We start from the raw sequence: 14,980 nt of genomic DNA on the forward strand, positions 1-14,980 counted from the left end.
CTTCTCTTCTCTTCTCTTCTCTTCTCTTCTCTTCTCTTCTCTTCTCTTCTCTTCTCTTCTCTTCTCTTCTCTTCTCTTCTCTTCTCTTCCCCTCTCTCATAAAAAATACTTTAGTACCTAAATAACTGTGTTATTATTATTCATTATTTAATCCTATTGTTGCCACCTCCTTTCTGCTACAACCAGTCCTCACATTCTGTGTGTGTGCAGCCAATGTGACTATGCCATTCACTTGCACATGATGAGATACACTTTTGGCACTAGAAAAACTCAAATAAAATAATAAATAAAAATGTTTGATGTACTTCCTCTTGAATATAGCAGTTCTAAAAAAGCTAGCCAAGAGGGAAACAAAAAAAAAATGTGGAAGGACAGTGTTTCTAAGTCTTGATAGGCATTTCTTAGAAAGGGAAGTACAGGGCTAAGAAACTCCTTTGGTTTCTTTCAAACTGTTCCATCATAATCTCAGTGGCTACTGGAGACTGTGTAGATGCCCACATGCAGGAGCTTGGGATCTGCATGAAGGGAGGAGGTTGATTGTAGGTCACGCTTCAATCTGATCTCAGATGCAAACCAACACAGGTGCTGTTGAGCCCCAGAGGGGCTGGAATAAGTTCAGTGTCACTGCATAAGCAGTAGGGTTGTGAAACTGGCACTTACCTTTCTGACCTTGCAGACAACATCTGCTTACTCAGGATTCTTGTCTTACTTCTAAAATTACTCTTGCCACAAGCCATGTTTCCTGCTTTTTAGAGAACGCTCCATGTCTCTGCATGTACAGTGGCGCCCTCAGACTGCTTCTGTGCTATGCAAATTGCTTTCTCAGTGGGCTGGTTAATTCTGAGGGTTTAACCAGTGGACCTGTGCCAGCACTTCCGTTCTCCGAATACATAGATTCTGGGTTGAGGATTTGAATATGGATTTTGTTTCCTACCAATGTAATATGATAAAACAAACCTTTGGTGAAGAAAGCCTGCAATTTGTGGGACGGTGATGAGTTCCAGACCCGTGTTCTCATCCAGAGTTTGTGGCCAGGCTAATCTCTGTGTGGAAGAAATGGGTCAAACTCTTGAGGAAACAGCCAGGAGATTGTATTTATAGTTTTTGGGCTTTAGGTCTGAATAACAGCAATGAATAAAACAATGGCAGATGACTCCGGCAGATCATAATTAAGTTCTTAGCTATCCATTTTCCACTCAGAACTGTGAAGGTGGTGTGTTCTCTATCAGAGTGCAGGTAAGATTTGATGGGTTATTTTGCTGATAAATTGGGGTGTATAAGTTCACTGATAGTTGTGATGTCTGCTGTATGTCTTCCTGCTTGAGTTTATCCAGATCTATGTTGTAGACCGATGATCACAAATTCACATTGGATGAGATATGCTCAGAATAGAGATATGAGACCTCCAACACGTCCACAGATGTACTGGGGGGTCCAGTTGCTATCCTCTGAGACAGTATGTAGCTAAGAAATTGCACAACTGATAGAAGTTGTGTTGATGAGAGCCGTGTCCTTCAGCTAAGATCTAAATCAAGACTCAAATCACCTTTGGAGATGTAAAACGCCAAAGAGCCTGAAAGATCTGTCATATATTTATATACATGTATATTTTATAAGTGGTCTTTTACTTACTCAGGTGTCATACACTATTTCATTTAGATATGCCTGAGTCAGTTCCTGAATGAGTTGTTGGACATTAACATATTAGGCTGTCCTATGCTGTGCTCCAGTTCAGCACGCCCTCTGTTTTGTCAGTGAAGAAAAGATTCCTCCCTCTATAGTTTTCCATTCTAATATGTATGAATTCATATGCATGTCTTTATGTACATGTGTTATAGTAATGCAACACACACTGTAAATAATTTTGAAGGTCTTTGAAATAAGGCCCAATGAAAGTGAGTATTGCCATTATCACTGTCTGTATTTTAGGTATGTCTTGCAAATATTTTTTGAAGAGAAATCAGAAATCCATGGTTGAGATAACCTCAGGCAATAACAGTCTTCTTTTCCTTCAGTTTTTCTCTCCCAGTTCAGTTCTAATGCACTGCCATAATCTGAAAGGGAGCAAGGCGTGCCACTGAACAGCACTGATAGCTTTATATTTTGCTCTGAAGGTAATGCTATACTTTTGAGGGAGAGCTGTCAGGTTTCTGGTGGGTGGGCATTTAGCAAATATGTAATCATTGCAATATTACAGCTATTAAAGTGTAGAAACTCACTGATGCTTGTTTAGATGCTGAAGGCAATGCATTAGGAACTGATGGTGACTGATTATTATCCAATCAGTTCCTGATGCAGTATCTGCGACATCAAAAACTCTGCAGTGACTTTGGTTACATCCTAAATTTTTCAATTGCAGTGTCCTCGTTTGATGTCTTTTTTCTTAATTTTCATCTTCAAATGCTGAGGCTCAACAAGGCCAGTGTACAAGAAGAAAAGAAAACTGCTTCATTGCACCACTCAGTTTTTTAGAGAAATTCTGTTTTTCTTTGAGCACAATAATAGTTTATCTAAGAATTGCAAAGAATAAATGTTACCAAGAATCACGTTCAATAGCACCAATAGCAAGCTTACACATCTGCAAGTTTTAATTTCTTCAGAACTGTTGTTTGTTGGTTGAGCAGCTTAAGACAGCAAGTCAGCAAGTGTTCTGCCTCACCAAAATGCAGGAAATGATGTAGGCTCTCAGCAGGGCGAGCCTGCAAATTCAGTAAGCGTTTGAATTGTGAAATCCATGAGAAATTATAACCTAATGCCAGCACGGATGGGCTTTTTGTACGCAGCGTTTTGGCAACAGGAACCACAAACCTGATGCTACTGTCCAATTTCTCACACATTTTCTGGATCTAGAAAGAACACTACATTTGAAAGGAAGAATCTGGTTTCAGACCCGATTCTTGATAGCCAGCCTGTGTATTTCTACTGGATGTGCAGGAGCCAGGTACATCTGTCCATTTGCTGGTCTTTCTGTATTGAGAGCAAGTAACACACAACATAAGCAGAATTTGGTCATTAGAATCCCTCAGGCATCAAGATTTTTGCTTCTACCCACTGTATTTGAAAGAGTGCAGTCAAGGATTCTGGAAGTAGTTGGGTTTTGTATTTCTGGTACAGGCCTAAAATGTAATAAAATTAATCTAGAATGTGCCTTACTGTTGGTAATTGAATTATTGCTTCTGTGGCACAAATGCCACGCAGTCTGTTATATCTGTCTGTTAAAATACTCTGCAATCTGTGTCCTGCAGTGATCTGAATCTTTTCATTAACTTGGACTTTGGGTGTGGAAGGAAAGGGCTTGCAGTGAACAGGGGAATTTAAAGAAAATTTGCCAGGGAAAAACAAACCATGTCAGTGACATTTGGTGACTAATGAGATTGATAACTAACCTCACATGAACATAATGAACAAACTCTATGCTTCTACAGCCGAGATTTTTCTGTTAGCAATGACTGAGATAGAAATAGCATCACTTTACCGCTTTTATCTCAGAATTATTTTCTTCTAAAATTTTACAAGGCAAAAAAAGAACGCTTCTCATACCTTTTGGTGCTCAGCACCAATTTCTGTACATCAGAGCAAGTCATCCTTTATCAGGATCCTTTGATACTTAATGTGACATGAGCAGTTTTTGGCAGACTACAGGTGATCTCTAGAATTTCACATGGAAGTAAAACCTAGGAAGACATCTCTAAAATCAGCCCTCTAGAGTTTTCATCCATTAAGATGTGGTGAAATTAATGTAACTATTTTATGTGCTATGCATAATACTCCTTTCTGTTGGGTATCCGTAGGCCTGTAGGCTGATCTAAAGCCACCTGACCTTAATGGGAATATTGCACTGATTTCTGCATCTTTGAACTGTAGGTGCTCAGTTTGAAAGCACTGCAATATAGGTAATGATATTGAGGCTAAGGAGGCTGCTTGTTTGTTTGACAGCTTAGGAAAAACATGTGAATGGCATTTGGTAGCAAGGAGGGTCTTTGCTTTCCACAGTACTGAATATAGGCTTCAGCATAATGGGATTTGTGTTTGATTAGTCGATAGCTAGCTAACTAATGATCTTTGATATCCACCCACAGAATCAATGATGGCATTATCATGAAACTGCGATGATTTCTTAAATTAATAGGATTGAACTAGAGACAGGAGATACTTTTAAAATTTGCTTATATCTCTAGTTTAAGCTAAGCTTATTATTTAAAGGTAACAAAAAGCCAGGTAAAAGTTACATAAAAGTAACTGAACGCTTCATCTTCTAAACATGGTATTGATCCTTGTTAGCATAAATACAGGCACAGATGTGATAGCTGTGCTTCTTGAAGTGACAGATTATCATTTGTTCCTCTTCAGCATGTGAGCTTCAACTTTAAAAATGTTACAAGAATCCTGACTGGCTCGAGTTGGCACGTTACCAAGGCAAGAAACCCAGGAAAAAATGATTGCAGTTGTTTCAGGTAATGGAAAATTGAGGGTAAGTAAGTGTTGGTTGTGGTGGAACATTGATCAATGAAGAAGACAGAGAGGAACTGAACAGTCCGCGTACAGAGCTTTGTTTGTCTTAAAAAACTCCGAGGTGAAGGATGAAACACAGAGAAGCTATCATCTGCCATGCAGTTTGGTGCTAGACCAATGTTTTCCCAAGGCATTTTTACAAGCAACATTTTTGGCAGTGCTGAAATGAGATGTGATGTCAGCAGAACGCGTTAACCCAGTTCACACCTGTGATCGTTCTGCCTCTGCTGGGTGCTGCAGCAGTAAAGCCGGGAAGGGTAGGAGACATTGTGGCAGGGTCTGGAGTTCAGCGTGCTCAGTGGTTTGAATCAGCCATGAGGTTAATCTCGTGTGCATGGTGTGCTGGGATTTTGTGCACTGCAGCAGTATGTCTTGGTTCTGCAATTTAGGTGCCACGCAGGTCTATTAATCCATTAGAGCAAAGAAATTGCTGTGTTTAGCATAATCCCAGATACCACTGTGAGAATTATTAACTGCTCACAGTTGCCAGCTGAGATTAAGCCAATTCACAGCCATCCAGGTTAGGCCTGCAAGTGGATTCTTGTCAGCTAAGTTTCTTCTCTGAGTGTCTTTCACAGGAAAAAGATGGCAAAATTCCACAGACAGCACCTGGTACTGTGAAAATCTGTCGTTAAAGCATTTAGGGTCTCTGCATCTTTTCTGAGAGGTGTTGTTAAGCAACTCCACTTGTTGAAGTGAGATCTAGTTTATTTGGTGATATTTGGCATGCCCCAATCTGCGTGGAAACTGATAAAGCATAACTCAAACTTGTTCTTTCTGGTTCGGCCACCACTTGTTGGCTTCTCTTGTATAATAGGGAGTACAATAAAATATAAATTCAAGGGAAATGTCTTACTGCTGAGCAAAAACCCATTTCTGTCAAACCTCTAAAAATGACGTGCGTGTTTCTTCTGTTCCTTGCACTTACCTCTGTCTACGCTCCTGCAATTCTAGCAATTGGTGCTTCCAAGCCAGGGTAGCACCGCAGTGCAGAGAACTATAACCAAATCTGGCTTTTGTGTTTGGTCATAATGGAGTTTTGCCAGCAAGTCTGGAGAACACTGTTAGTAATTGGAATCACAAATGTTTAGAAATAAAATGCAGGAGCTGCACAGAAGAACAAATGAGAATAGAAGAACAAGCTGGGTATAGTGGAGACATCTGATGACGTTGTAAGAGAAAAAGTAGATGCCAAGAGAAAAGCTGTAAGAAAGCTTTCTGAAGGATGAAGGGAAATATAAGCTTGTTTCCTGGAGCTGATCACCTACAGAAGATGATAAGCAAGGTCATTCACCCCGTTTCATCATCATTTGCTGCAGCAGCAAAATGCTGTAGCAGCAGGGTTTGTGTTTGGATCAGATGTTCTTGCAGGGTCGAGCTGCTTTCCTTCCCTTGTGTACTAAAACCGGGAGGCCCCCGGCATACAGTCTGTACCACCACTGGTGCAAAGCGGCTGGTTGTTCTCTGGGAGAAGTCCCGTGCATAGTGCAGCCTTGGAGCATACTGGCAGGGGAACAACTTACAAAATCCTCAGAAAAAACAGCCTTCTACTGGAACAAACCAGAGGCAGGCTTGGCAGGTGGTCTGATTATGTTTGCTCAGCCAGTTCAACAGTATTTGCTGGACAAAAGAAGGCATCAGGTGATACATAAAGTCCTGAACAAAGCTCCAGACAAATACAGACATGACCAGACTTTCTCATCCATTTGTGTATCTGGGAAAGTGGAGGAAAACTTGTGGCTGAGGCTCAGGAGCCAGAAGGCGTATCACTTCTGTTGATTTTTGTATGGGTGGCTACCAAACACAAAACTACTGTGAATTTTGTTTCTGTGCGTTTCTTCTGCGTTGCTTAAACTGTTTTCCACTGGTGATGAAGAAGTTTAAACCATGTGGAGTAAAGTCTTGTTCCCCCGTTTTTTGCTTGGTCATTTTTGGCATGCACTTCCTTCTTGCTGCCATTCGGCATACAGGCAAATGCCATCTGGAGAAGGCACTGAGGTCATGGTCTGGTGGTGGTGGATGGAGGAGGGCTACTCAGTAACAGTCATTTGGATTTGAGCTGTCCAGGCATCCAAGAGTATGCTTGTAGAACTTCAAGAGAAAGAAAGGCTTGAAAGGAGCAGGAGGAGACCATTTCTAGGTAGGAATTTAGGCAAGCATTACCATACGGTGTTAATAGATACAGATGAACATTCCATCCAGGAGGTACCTGAATGGGCTGAATGTCTTTCCAAGGGCAAACATGCACATTCCCTTTTTTGCCTTCCAACTGCTGTATGAGTGGAAAGGTGTTCCAAGCTTCTGAGAGATTTGGACTGCCTTTCACGTTATAATGATGCTCAAAAACCTTATGGTAAAAGAATGTTAATCTTGCTCTAGAGCATGTAATCCATTGGCGCTGCAAATGCAAGTGCAAAAAGTAGAGAGAGTATTCACACACAGACAACCTTGTTTCTGGCGCTTGCTAATTTTTCTTTGCTCAACTCTTCAAATTTCATGTTCTTCTGACATAAGGTTTGTTGTTGTTGTTGTTAATGTGGCTATAATAAGATTATGAAATGAATGCAAGACTGATTAAAAGAGTTTCGAACTTCCAGATGAAAGATCAAACAATCAAGCCTCAGTATTTTTCGTACTGTAATTTGCAGTGAAAATGTCTAATGGAAAGTTCAGGCATAATAAAGGTTACATTTAGGGCTGGATAATTAGTCGGCGATGCTCCAGTTCTACATGGTGCTAAAAGTAAGGAATCAGACACTTTGAAAAAGAATCAGGAGATAACAGATAGTGTTAGGTTACTGCAACCTGGGCAGCTCTGCAGGAAAAGTGATCTGTAGGAGTGGGTGGCAGTCATCATCGTGTTGACTTGGTGCAGCTGCAGGAGGGAGTTGTGTTACCAGTTCACACTGTGGCACGTGTTCAAGATCTTTTATTTTGATTTAAAAAAAAAATAAAAATTGATGGACGTGGTATTTAATATTCTACTGTTCCAGTATGATGGGTTCAGACTAGCTCTGATGAGTGGCAAATGTTGATGTCATGTTTAAAAAGATTTGCTAATAGATGGGTAGATGTAAATAGATGATTAGAATAAGGATGAAGAGCTTCTGGAGGAATCCTGATCCCACAGAGAATAATGCAAGAGCTTGTGTTGGGATCACTGGGGCACAGATGTTATCCAGAAATCTGTACATTTTTGGCATTGACGTAACGGCTACAGTTTTGTGAAAAGATCTTGAAACTTTCAGAACAATTTACTTTTCTCTTTCATGTGTGATATTTTAGTTAAAATAGTGGTATCATTCTAAAAAGAGGCGTGAAGGCATAGCTAATTCTGGCAGTATGTAAAAACATATTTAAAATGATGTCAGCATCTCAAGATATAAAGGATGAACCAAAAGATCCTCTTCAGAAGATCTGAAGAGAACTAAAAATTCATACAAAAATAATCAAGGGAGTGAAATTGTAGGTGAGCCTAAAGTGATTCTAGCATCGCTTTGCATCCGTTCTTGGAATGAAAATTTGATTTCTTTCTCAGGGTTGGATTTGTCAATGCAACTTCTCTTTGATGCATTTCTTTATAAATCTAAATGGATAGGCAGGCTGCGTATTATTAATCAACGGCATTTTGAGAAATGTATGGCACCATACTGATATCTCTGCAGGGCTTGTGCTGACTGAGTAATTGAAGATGGATTTAAAATATTAGCGTGGAATAGTTAGATAAATTCTTTAAAAACTGTACAAGGTAACTGATGTTTTTATTGCACAGCACATTTTATAACTTATTAAAACAGTCTGTCAGGACATAGTAGACAAGAACAAGTTGGCTTTAATGAAAGCAAGGATAATTTATGAAGGTCTGATGGGGGAAAATGTGTTGGTTCCAACTTCAGTTCTGCCCCCAGTCCCAGAACTAATATTTCAGGCTTGTGTTGAAACAACCATGATATTGAAATGAATGGAGCTTTGCCATTGTTTGAATTATGGTAGGATATCACCACTTTTTTTTTTTTTTTTGCAAATGCTGACATGCCTGTTGTGGCTGCCTGCACAATTATCAGCTGTAATCATGGTAGGTGCACATGCATGCCCTCGTCATTTGTCAGTTAGCACTTGATTGAGAAGAATAGATTAAACTCACACCTCTGATTCAGATCTAGAATAAAGGTGGTAACTATTGGAACAATAGTGGCTTATGGGTTAGTGTGGGGAAAGACTTAGCTGAGGGATGCTCCAGAAGTAATGCCTCGTATTTTATGATGTTGGCAGGTAGACTTTGAACCTTCCTAGTGATATCCCATTCCATTTTGTTGCCATGGGACAGATGGCAGCAGAGGGGCAGTCTGACACAATGGTGTCTGACATGGAAGTGCGGATGGAGCAAAGAACGTGTGATTGAATTCCTCTGTGCGGAAAAAATTGCACCACTGACATTCACTAATGTATACTGAACATTTATGGAGACCCAACAGTGGATGTGAGCACAGCGAGGGACAGGTGCTGCATTTCAGCAGTGGCTGCAGCAGCAGTGGGTCACCTCCACTGGTGCCAATTTTTATGAGCGCAGCACTCGGGCTCTGGTTCATTGCTGGTGAAAATGCACAGTTAGTGGTTGTGAGTATGTTAAGCAATAGTGTTTTGTAGCTGAGAATTTGCTCTATCAAATAGTGTCATTGTGCTTTTTTTGTGTTTTATGCTCTTTTGTGCTCTACTGTAGTTTCTTTGGAAATAAATAGGAGGCATTACTTCTGGAGCAACCTATGGAGCAAGGCTGTTGTGCAGAGTCAGTATTTGTCTGTTTTGAGCCTCTGGCTTCTTGCATGCACAGCTTTATCACCAGTGATGTCAATTTATGCCAAGCTGTCCTCCTATCCAGATTTTCTGTAAGTTTTGTTCAGGTGGAATGAATTTCCCAGAGGGTTGTGTTGTGGAGCATGTAGGCACCAATTCCAGTAACAGTCCCTGGGAGGTGAACTGGGCACATTTTGTTTGGCGACGTATTACCTCTGAAGCACAGAGAGGGTATGTACGCAGTCAGCTTCTCACAGGCTGTGTTTGCACGATTTGTATTGTCTTGCTAACACTGCACACCCTTGCTGTTGCTGCACATGGAGTTCACAGCGCCAGCACCTTTCTGCCAGTGGTGGTGAGAGTAAGACCTTGTGTAGGTACGGCATAAGATTCACACTTCATGAATATCAGACAATTCGAGTTGCGTTTCAAGAGAGAAAAAAATTAGTTCCTTTTGCCTTTCAGAAAGGCCTGAACTGGTAGGTATTCTCTTGTCTGAAAAAGAAATATTTCTTTCAAAGGGACTTCTTGCTGCAACTGTAACAAAGTTTGATTTTTAGACCACTCATCAACCAAACTGCTCTTCCAAACATCATCATTTTAGAAAAGCTGAACTCATCCAATGCGGTGTGAACCAATGGAAATCCAGTTGTGATTCAGCTTCACTGAAGGGTAGGTGCAGCTTCTTAATGGAGCAGTAAGCCCTCCTAGTTCAAACGTGGCTTGTAATAACTTTGTCCATTAATATGCAGTTGTTAACAGTACTTTTCAATGTCCAGCGGGTTCATATATGTAGTTTTTATGCTTTTGTTTTCAACTTTTGACTCATGAAAGTTATTAAGAGAAAAGCGTACAGTCAGCTACATGCTATTTAGGCGATTTGGATCAAATTCAGCTCAACTCAGCAGAGATGTGGAAGATGAAGAATTGTACACTTTATAATTACTGTGTATGCAGATGCCAGATTGTAGAATCTCTACAGGTAATTGTGAGATTGCTATAAAGACATCACATTTGCCTGCAGAGATTTCCCAGTCTGCGACTTAACATCCAGGAAGAAGGAGAGAAAGAAATATTTTCTTTTTACTAGTCCATGTCAGAGTTTAAACGGAATTTTGAATACGTTGTTGAAGAATGTTCTGTTGTTGAAAGACCTGATGGAACTCCTTAGAAGCTTTCAAGAGGACTAGATGACTACGTTGATAATAACTAACGTATTGTTCGGTTCCAACACGCTTTGCATTGCCAGTTTCTGTGGATCTCAGTCTTCCAAAGGCTACACTGTGGATGTCTCACAATCTCTTCGGATGTAATCTGGCTGAAGCTGAGAATACCACCTTTCCTCTACATGTCTGTGAACAAATACTTCTCCTTGCCCCTCACGCTGCTACTCCTTTTGGTCTCTTCTAGAGCAAATTTAAGTTTCCGCTTTCCTTGCCAACATACATTTTGGTTATAATGAGATGGCAGTGGTTTCTTCTCTGTAAATTTTTCTCTCTTTCCTTTCCTTTTTTTTTTTTTTGGTCCAATTGTTGGTGTTGTGAAAGAAAGGAGAGAAAATATTGTAGTCTCCAGTCATCGTCACCCCCATGACTGCTGCAGTCACCTGGAGGTTGTTTGGTACTGGCCTTCCTTCCCCTTCAGTCAATGTAATTCTTACCTGCTTTATGACTCTCCCACTTGTTATGTCTTGTGCATTTTTAAATTTAAATTGTGTGTTCTCTGAGGCACAGGTTATGAATAGACTTGTACTGTCTGGCTGTTTAAAAGAATGTTAAAATACAAGCGAATGAGAGGAAATTTATTGTGGACTTTCTAGTTTATAGCATTTCTGCTAATTCCAAGCACTAAGCACAAAAAACTAATTAAAAAAAAGACAAGAAACTGGATTCAAAGGCAAAGCAGGTTCAGCTGAGTGACAACAACATATTTAGCTTTGCTTCTGTGTGGCCATCTCTTACAAACCAGCCTGTAACAGAGAACCAGACCATCCAGAGCCCACCACCCAGTCCCTGCCTGCGGGGCTCTCCGCTGTCAGCCCCAAGGAGGGGTTCTGCCTTTTTGATCTGTGTGTGGCTGGTTGTGTAAGAGACCTGCCAACTGAGATCACTGACCAGCTGCCAGGGAACTGCTCAAGTGCGCACCAGTCATCTCTGGCAGAAATTGCAAAAATGACAGAATTTGGACCTCCTTGAGTAGTTGGTTCTGAGAGTTAAGCCTGGGCAGTTGCAGAGGGGAGGGAGCATGCTGCAACCTGTGTGTGAGTGCATGTGTGGATAATTTAAAGAATTACACTCAAGCTGCAGGTTTGGTCCTTAGATTTATACAGTGGGATGCTTAAGAACAGACTAACTTAGGAACTGTAAGGAGAAAAGTTAGGCTGGAAAATTAGAAAGATGAAAAAATGGAAGCTACGTAAAGATTCTTTTTGAGATCAGCAGAGGAGGCAATGAAGGCCTCAGAGTATTGTATATTGAATAATTTCCTCAGTTCTGGTGAAGAGTTTTCATTTTACGAGATTTATTTTTGCTAATGCTGAGCGATCCAAAGAATTTAAAGGATGAGATGCGGATCTTCATTCTCTTCTGCAATGAAAAATCTTTAGTATGCTTTATAGGGAGACCAAAGACCACCATTTATTTCCTTTTGTCTTTTGGAAGTGAAGGTATAGTTTGCCCCAGATTCTTGAAAAATCCATGCGAAAAGTCTCCATAAGGTGTGACTCACGGTGACTGCTTTTACAGTATAAACACATGAGAAATGGCTTGTGTTCTTGCTAAGCAGATTGTCAGGAGAGGTTGCAGAGGTCCTTTCTAGAGAACAACTCACTCTTGTACTTTGTTGTAAATACTAGCAGGCCCTATCAAAGTGAAGATGAACACTAAATCTTTTTCATAACTACCATTACTGCTAAATTTTAGGAAAGCTAACTTGCAGCTCTTCAGAGAGTAAGTTAGCACAACATCCTAGGAAACTGTCCTCATGAGCAAGGGGGCAAAGCGGAGCTAGCAGATCTTTAAGGATGATGTGGTGCAAGAGCTCTCCACTCCCAGGTGTAGCAAGTCAGGAAAGGAAAGCAAGAGATCATTGTGGCTGAACTGGGACCTGCTGGTCAAACCAGAGAGCAAGAAGAAAACGCACAGGCAGTGGAAACAGGGACAGGTACCTTGGGAAGAGTATAAGGAAGCTGTTAGGCTGTGAAGGGATGGGATCAGGAAAGCCAAGGACCAGCTTGAACTAAACTTGGCAAGGGATGGGAAGAAGAAGAAGAAAGGCTTCTACAGATACCTCAACCAGAAAAAGAAAGTCCAGGAGGACATACAGACAGGAGCAGGCTGGGGTACTTAACAACTCTTTTTTGCCTTAATTTTCTCTGATAACTGCTTGTCACACAGCCCTCAAATGTTTGGTTTGGTAGGAGGGGATTGGGAAACAATGTCCCTCCCACTGTAAGCGAAAATCAGGTTTGTGACCACCTAAGGAATCTGAACATCCACAAGTCTATGCGTCCCAATGAAATGCATCCCAGAGTCCTGAGGGAATTAGCTGACGTAGTGGCCAAGCCACTCTCAATGGTATTTGAAAAGTCGTGGCAATCAAGTGAAGTTCCCGGTGTCTGGAATAAAGGAAACATCACCCCCATTTTTAAGAAGGGTAAAAAGAGGATGGCACCCTCAGCAAGTTTGCTGATGACACCAAGTTGTGGTGTGCGGTGACACACCAGAGGGACGGGATGCCATTCAGAGGGACCTAGACAGGCTGAGCAGGGGGCTCAGATGAACCGCATGAGGTTCAACAAATCCAAGTGCAAGGTCTCGCACCTGGATTGAGGCAACATCCACTACCAATACAAACTGGGGGATGAAAGCATTGAGAACAGCCTTGCAGAAAAAGGCCCGGGGGTACTGGTGGATGGGAAGTTTGACATGAGCCAGCACCGTGCCCTTGCAGCCCAGAAAGCCAATCATATCCTGGGCTGCATCCAAAGCAGCATGGCCAGCAAGGCGAGGGAGGGGATCCTGCCCCTCTGCTCTGCACTGTGAGACCTCACCTGGAGCACTGCGTCCAGATAGGGAGTGCTCAGAACAGGAGAGACATGGAGCTGCTGGAGTGCATCCAGAGGAGGGCCACAAAGATGATCCAAGAGGTGGAACACCTCTCCTATGAGGACAGGCTGAGAGAGCTGGGGCTGTGCAGCCTGGAGAAGAGAAGACTGCGAGGTGACCTGATAGCAGCCTGTCAGAATCTAAAGGGGAGCTACAGGAGACAGACTCTTTAGCAGGGTCTGTTGTGTTAGAACAAGGGGAAATGGTTTCAAGCTTAAAGAGGATAGATTGAGGTTAGATATAAGGAAAAAATCTTTTACAGGGAGGGTGGCGAGGCACTGGAAGAGGTTGCATAGTGATGCAGTGGATGCCCCATCCCTGGAGACTTCCAAGGCGAGGCTGGATCAGGCCCTGGGCAGCCTGATCTAGCTGTGGTGTCTCTGTTTGTTGCAGGAGAGTTGGACTAGATGACCTTTAAAGGTTCCTTCCAACTCTACAGATTCTATGATTCCAACGCACACAGCCACATTTTCCCTTTGCCTCACCCTTCAGCATCGGAGAAATCAGCTTGTGTTTTGCTTAGAAGAAGTAAAATGGAGATTATGGAGCATCCTGGTTTCAGTGCAGCCATTGTGTGGTTATACATCAGCTTCTGTACAGGTGCGGCCTCTCCTGGCAGCTGCTGGGGAGCTTTGCACAGTGGATGGATGGGCACTGTTCGTTGCAGCCTCTAGTGTAGCTAGAAGTCAGCTTTGTAGAGTGAGTGGGTTGATATGGAAGACAGGATACCTTTCATAAATAGCAGAACGAAATCTTGGCTTGTTGCTGTTACTGAAAGCTCTGCACTGACTGATCAGGGTCTGGGGTTTGACAATCCTGTTTAAAGCAAACAAAAGGGCAGAACCCAACGGACAAAACCTGCAAAATAACCCTCTTAAATTATTCAGCCTCTTCTACAAACTAACCAATACAGTCAGCTAAACTCCTCTAAGGGAAATGAAAGTTTTGACTGAAAGCAGCAATACCATGTTTCAAGACAATAAAATTGACTGTTGTACATCCCTATTGCACGGGAGACCCATCTGTTGCTGTATGAGCAAGTGTCCCTTTGATGCAAGGAAAAAAAAAGGGCTTTGCATGCCGATTCACTTGTAAGCACAAAGGATAACTTCGTCCTCAGGCTCTGGAACTTTCTGATGCTCCGGTTAATTAATAATTTCAGCATTTGCCATCTCGGGTATTGAGGTTATTGCATGAGAAAAGCCATCATCCTAAAAGTGAAGAGGCAATCGATTTGTACACGCTCCAGGATGAGTTACTGTTGAAGGGTCAGTTCACCAGCTTTACTACTATCGTATTTTGTGTTATGTAGTAAACTGCCTGTTCTTCTGTCCTTTTCCTCAGCTGTACCTCTGATGGTGAAGAGAATAGAAACTTCCACAGGGCTCAGCTTGTGTTGACTGTTATTTCCCGATGATCTACAACAATGGTTATTCGGTAACAGCTGGGCCATGTCTTCTTTAGACAAAGCCACCGTGGGGCTGAAACCTCCCATTGCTGAAGCATAACCGTTGCCCGGGTAACGGTTAACTAGCACGTGTTTTATTGTTTCAGACTGCTTTCCTGGG

General features: G+C 41.9%; 1 long non-coding RNA gene across 1 annotated transcript in view; it reads right to left on the bottom strand.

Annotated features, from left to right (window-relative positions):
* The window catches only part of LOC110396955, a 32,587-nt gene that overhangs the window by 2,265 nt on the left and 15,342 nt on the right, over positions 1-14,980 (bottom strand). The gene's annotated exons all lie outside the window — the stretch shown is intronic.

This window comes from Numida meleagris, chromosome 3, assembly GCF_002078875.1.
Source record: "Numida meleagris isolate 19003 breed g44 Domestic line chromosome 3, NumMel1.0, whole genome shotgun sequence".
In the NCBI taxonomy this organism is placed as follows: domain Eukaryota; kingdom Metazoa; phylum Chordata; class Aves; order Galliformes; family Numididae; genus Numida; species Numida meleagris.